Source organism: Galeopterus variegatus, unplaced genomic scaffold (genome assembly GCF_000696425.1).
Source record: "Galeopterus variegatus unplaced genomic scaffold, G_variegatus-3.0.2 Scaffold1613, whole genome shotgun sequence".
NCBI lineage: Eukaryota > Metazoa > Chordata > Mammalia > Dermoptera > Cynocephalidae > Galeopterus > Galeopterus variegatus.
This window is the reverse complement of record NW_007727724.1, coordinates 176516-182956: the sequence shown is the minus strand read 5'-3', so window position 1 is coordinate 182956 and position 6441 is coordinate 176516.

The following is a 6441-nucleotide window of genomic DNA, read 5'->3' as shown; positions in this document are numbered from 1 at the left end:
TTACTACAATAAAATGTAGCAAATACTCATAACATAAAATTTACCATTGTTACACTCTCTTTGTCACCTCTCTCCCCCTGTGTGATGGAGATGCAAAGGATTACTCAAAGCCCATTTCTTCTGAGCAGTGAGAAGCTCTGAAGGGGTTAATTTTCCAGGAACCCCCAAAAGAGAGGCATTCCTCCTTGGAAAAATAACACCGGACTGGGGTCTTCTCCCAGTATTTATTCTCCAGGCTAGAAAGTTACAGAAAAGGAACATAGGTGGAGTTATGGCTAAGCATAGTTTAACAATAGAGGCTGGTAACATCAGTGAAATAACGAAGTGACATTCCATAATGCAATTTGCAAAAGGTTTAGTCGATCCACCAGCTTTCTTAACATATCAATCTGTAGTTTAACTTGCTCCAAGGACGTCTGTCCTTGAGCCAGCAATTTTGCTGTGTTACAATTCTTTATCTACAATAGAGACTTTAGCCTGGGGAAAGTTTCCTGTCTTTTGCAAGCTTAACATTTCTATATGTAATTTTAAAAAGTTAGGATAAACCTGAAACTACAGGGCTTTGGAGGTTAGGCCCTGTGAAATACATTTGCTCTATTAATGTTAGTATACTCCACATACCATCTTAGTCATTTTCCAATGTACAATTTACTGGCATTAAGTGCATTCACATTGTTGTGCAGCTATCACAACCATCCATGTCCAGAACTACTTTCATCTTGCAAAACTAAAACTTTGTCTTCCTCACTCCCCAATTCCCTGTTCTCCCAGCCCCTGGCACCACCGTTTTTCTTTCTGTCTCTGTGAGTTTGACTTCTCTGAATGCCTCAAACAAGTGGAATCTTACAGTATTTTGTCTTTTTGGTGGCTCACTTATGTTTAATGTCACCGTGCATTTGCATTTTATACCTTCACAGTGACTTCACACACAGCATTTCATGTTAGTTTAACTTGCTCTATCACTTGTGAAACGTGGTGGATGTTTCTGTTTCTATCCAGTTAATAAGCATATTGTGGGAAGAAAATGAAATAAATGAGAATATGTTCTGAAAATAAAAATATGAAAATCCTAAGTTAACAGGCTGTTATAGAAAACAACACTATCTATGATAAAGCAGGAAAAAATAATTCCATCTTTACTGCCTGCCTAAGCTGGGTGATTTTAGATAAGTTTTAGTGTCTTTGAGCCTCTGTTGCCTCATTTATGAAATGTAACCCCCATATACAGACTTCTTGTGGGATCTGAAAATACATGTGAAACATGGTGAAGTAACTATTGTGCGTTAGCTTCCTGAGAGCAGGAGGTGCATCCCATCATGTTGCACACTTTATATTATTGTTACTTTTGTGTGAAATGGCTTTAAACACTTGGCAAACATTTGGTGCCCAATTCTTATAGCACAGCTTTGTTCCTCTGATCTCTACCATACAGGTCTTAAAGAACATCATTTCTCCTTGCAACCTTATTGACGCTGAAAACAAGATCTTTTCCCATTTGTGTGCTTCGTCCTTTATGCTTATCATTTTGTTTTTTGAGAATTCTCAATGGAATTTATGGAATGTTAGCTCAGATTCACATATTTAGTGAAGTGCTGAGCTATCTTAAGATTGATTTGTGGTTCTGCTTGTCACCTTAAATAAAAATAATAGCTGTTAATAGTTTTTGCATTAGCCTATCTCTTCTGTTTTTACGGAATAATGCTGAGAGTTCTCTATACTTCTTGTTCTACAGAGGGACAGAGATATTTTATGGAGCCAGAGAGGTTGTCCTTTGTCTCATGAGATCAACAACAAGTTTGCTTTAGGATAACTGTCCATACTTTGTGGGGATTTCTGAGTATAGAGCTGAAGTAGATATTTTATATAAATATGTTTTATGCAGACTTATTGATGACTGGTCCTGTTGTCTCTCCTGAATATAACTAAATCTTTGGGACTTTTCTACAGCTTCTGTAATATACTAACTTTGTCTCCAATCGGGTTATTAAAATGGCAGTTTTTGAATTTTCTTTCTTTTTTTTTTTTTTTTTGTGGCCGGTAAGGGGATCGTAACCCTTGGCTTGGTGTCGCCCGCACCGTGCTCAGCCAGTGAACGCATTGGCCATCCCTATATAGGATCCAAACCCGCAGCCTCAGTGCTCCCAGCGCCGCACTCGCCCGAGTGAGCCACGGGGCCCGCCCATTTTCTGAAGTTTTTAATGAGGGAAATCATCTAAAACTTCAAATATAATGTGAAAATGTAAGCTCTCAATTTGGTTGTCTAAGCTACTGGTTCCTAAATATAGATGAGCATCAAAATCACCTGGAAAATTTGTTTCAAATACAGTAATGAAGATACCTTACTACTCTCTTTCCCAAACACACTTATACTTTCTATGTGGGTGAGTCTGGGCAGGCACTTGTTTCTAATAAGTGTCTTCTTGGGAATACCTAGAAACTCTCATCTAAGCAACCTCTTACAAAAATAGTGTACCTTGGTAAGGTTGCTAGGTAAAAATAAATATACAAAAAGCCATAGATTTCCCTTATATTAGCATAAATCAGTTAGAAAATGTAATGGTTAAATATCTAATTCACAGTAGCACCAAAATGTAAAATTCCAAGGAATTGACAAGAAATATGTAGAAACTGTATAAAGACTGCTATTAACATTCCTGAAAAAACAGGTGACTACTCCCCTTCCTAGGTGGGAAGATTTTATATCATAAGGCAGAATTTTCTGGAAATTAATCCATAAATTTAAAATCTTGAACAGAATTCCAGTAGGGGTATATTTGAACTTGTTCATCTGAGAGAACAAATACATAAATGTTGCAAAGAAAATCTTGAAATCATTAGTAATACAGTGAGACCTGGTATATGTGACATTAAAATAGTGGTTAGACATTAAAGCAGGTATAGAACAGAACATTAGAAAAGTACATGTGTATATTTTTTGGCCGCTGGCTGGTACAGGGATCCAAACCCTTGACCTTGGTGTTATAACACTGTGCTCTAAACAACTGAGCTAATTGGTTATCCCTGTGTATTAATTGATGATAAAGATAACATGTTTGTAGTAATGATTTGCATTAATGATGCATTTCCCTACTGACTATTTGGGGGGAAATTATGTTTCTATCTCATATTGCAAACAAGCATATAAATGTCAGATTAATTACCTAAATGTAAAAAAATGAAATTATTACTACAAAAAGGAAATTTAATCTTAGATTGAGGAAGACTAACACCATAAAGGAAAAATTGTTTTGACTGGAATATAATTCACTGTGTCAAAATCCACCTTAAAATCAAATATAAACTCAACTTGGGGAAAGTTTGGACAGCACATACGAGGATACTTCAGAAAGTTTGTGGAAAGATTTGTATTATCTTTTAATTCTATTTTTCCACAAAATCTTTGAGTACCCTTGTATATCAAAGTTTTAATAGCCTGTATAAAGAGCAGTTATAAGTCATTAAGAAAAAGACTATCATCTTAGTAGGACAATAAGCAAAGAATACAAATAGGTAGTTCAGAAAAGAAGAAATAGGACGTGGCCAGTAATCATAATAGCTGACATTTAGTTCATGCTTCCTATGGAAAAATGTTCAAATTTACTAGTTGTTAAGGACTGAATGTTTGTGTCCCCCCCATAATTCATATGTTGAAGCCCTAACCCCCAAAGTGATGATATTTGGAAGTGGGGACTTTTGGAGATTGGGTGTTTTCTTTTTTTTTTCGTGACCGGCAATGGATTGCAACCCTCAGTGTCGCGCCCGTACCGGACCGGGATTGCAACCCTCGGTGTTGTGCCTGCACCTCACTCAGCCAGTGAGCGGCCGGTCTGTATGTGGGATCCGAACCCTCGGCGGGAGGGCCGCCGCGCTCCCAAGCGGCGCACTGTAGCAGTGCGCCACTGGGCCGGCCCCGAGATTGGGTGTTTTCTTTTTTTTTTCGTGACCGGCAATGGATTGCAACCCTCAGTGTCGCGCCCGTACCGGACCGGGATCGCAACCCTCGGTGTTGTGCCTGCACCTCACTCAGCCAGTGAGCGGCCGGTCTGTATGTGGGATCCGAACCCTCGGCGGGAGGGCCGCCGCGCTCCCAAGCGGCGCACTGTAGCAGTGCGCCACTGGGCCGGCCCCGAGATTGGGTGTTTTCTGACACCAATCATTTCTTCAACTCTCGAACACCAACTGGGTATCCAGCAAGCCAATTAATTTCTAACTCTATCTTCCCAGAGTTAGTGTCAGATCCTACAAGTTGAAGGTCTTAGTTCCACAAGACCACCCTTGCTTCAGACACCAGTTGCAAGTCCTGTGAGGCCCCCTGTACTTCCAACCAGACAGCTGTATATAAATCAGGGGTTCAATAATTTGCTAGAATGGCTCACAGAACTCGGGAAAATATTTATGTTTACTGGCTTATTATGAAGAATATAACTCAGGAACAGCCAAATGGTAGAGATGTATAGGGTGAGGTGTGGGGGAGGGGAGCATGGAGCTGCCATGCCCTCTCTGGCTGTGCCGCCCTCCCAGCACCTTGATATGTTCACCAGCCTGGATGCTCATCAAATCTTGCTGTTCAAGGGCCCTCACCAGGAGTCAAATCTGCCAGCACCTTGTCAGACTTTCAGCCTCCAGAACTGTGAGAAGTAAATGTCTGTATTTAAGCCACCCAGTCTGAGGTATTTTGTTATAGCAGCTCAAGCTAACTAAGACACTAGTAATCAGTAGAATGGGACTAAAACAACAAGAGCATTTTTCTCCATCAAATTGGCACAAATCAAAAAATACTCAGAATTTTTTCAGAGGTGGTACATCCTTCTTAGAAGGCAGTTTGGAAAAATATAAAGCTTTAGGCTATCGCGTGTGTTTAACCTAGCGGTTTCACTTCTAAGTGTTTACCCTTAAGAATGTGTTTATTGATGCTGGTGCAGAGCTGTTCATCCCATTAGAAAGTTAAAAATAATCTTAATGACCTATCAGTATGGGAGTTGAAAAATTAAGATATATGTATACAAGAGAATATTAGTTAACATTAATAGATATTTATATTCGTGACTGGAAGTGATATTAGCTATGTTAAAAAGTTAAGTTAGGGCCGAACCTGTGGCTGGCTCAGGAGAGTGCGGCGCTGGGAGCACCAAGGCCATGGGTTCGGATCCTATATAGGGATGGCCGGTGCGCTCACTGGCTGAGCGTGGTGCGGACGACACCAAGCCAAGGGTTATGATCCCTTACCAGTCCCCCCTCCCCCCCCCCAAAAAAAAAAGTTAAGTTAAATCATGAAATACTTTTTCTTCTGGCTAAGGTAGAGTAGCAAGGACAGTACTTACCTTCTTGCCTGAAACAGTTGAAAATGGATAAAGTATATGTAACAATAGTTTTCAAGGCATTGAGCGTCAGGCAAAGAACAGTGATTCTGGGATAATGGAAGATGAATGTTCTGATTCCTACGATTTCCCCAGATTACTACCTGGAAGGAGTTTCCAGGCCACAACACTAGGAGGGGAAACTGAGGCAGACTGGTGCTTTGCTGGCTGAGGAGGCAGAATTGATAGTCCAGAGAGGCTAATGTGGCTAGAGCCCCTAGGGGAGAATACCAGAGAGAGGGGAGCTGCAGAGGGTCCTCTCAGGTGTTCAGCCAAGTGTTGACGAGCATGTGCTTATAAGGAAATGGCCTAGTGCTGGAGACAGCATCACCTGAAAGGCTTAGAAGGAACAATTATTGAAACTCACACAGGGCCAGGAAGAATTTCTAATCACACCAGCTACAGTGGAAAACCCCACCCTTTGTAGAGCATCAGGTAGGTACACAAGAGTTTGCCTGCTTAGCCCTAGACTAAGTTGTTACTCTGATCCTGCCTAATAAAGCTTAAAACCATAATCCAGTATGGTCAGAGTCTTTCAAAGTAACTTAATTACATCCCAAAGCAAAGCTCAAGAACATTTACAGGAATACAAAAGTACATAACATTCAGCAAGGTAAAAGTCACAGTCTGGCATCCAGTCAAAAATTGCTAGGAATTGCAAAGAAGCAGGAAAATATGATTCATGATGAGAAAAATCAGTCAATCGAAGTTGACCAGAAATTACACAGGTGATAAAAGTAGCACACAGCAATATTAAAACAATTGCTATAATTGCATTTCATGTGTTCAGAAGCTAGAGAAAAGACTGACCCTGTGCAGTGGAGACAAGACATAAAAAAGACCCACCTTAAACTAAAGTAAGAATGACAGCAGACTTCTCTTGGAAACGTCATCTGCCAGAAGTCAGTGGAGCATCTCCTGTAAGGTACCAAGAGGAAAAATAACCCAGTAAAAAATTTTATTTTTTAAAATGGTGAAATAAAGACTTTTTTTTTTCCTTTTTGTCTTTTTTCGTGACCGGCAACAGATTGCAACCCGCAGTGTCGCGCCCGTACCGGACTGGGACCGGCCACGGGATCGCAAC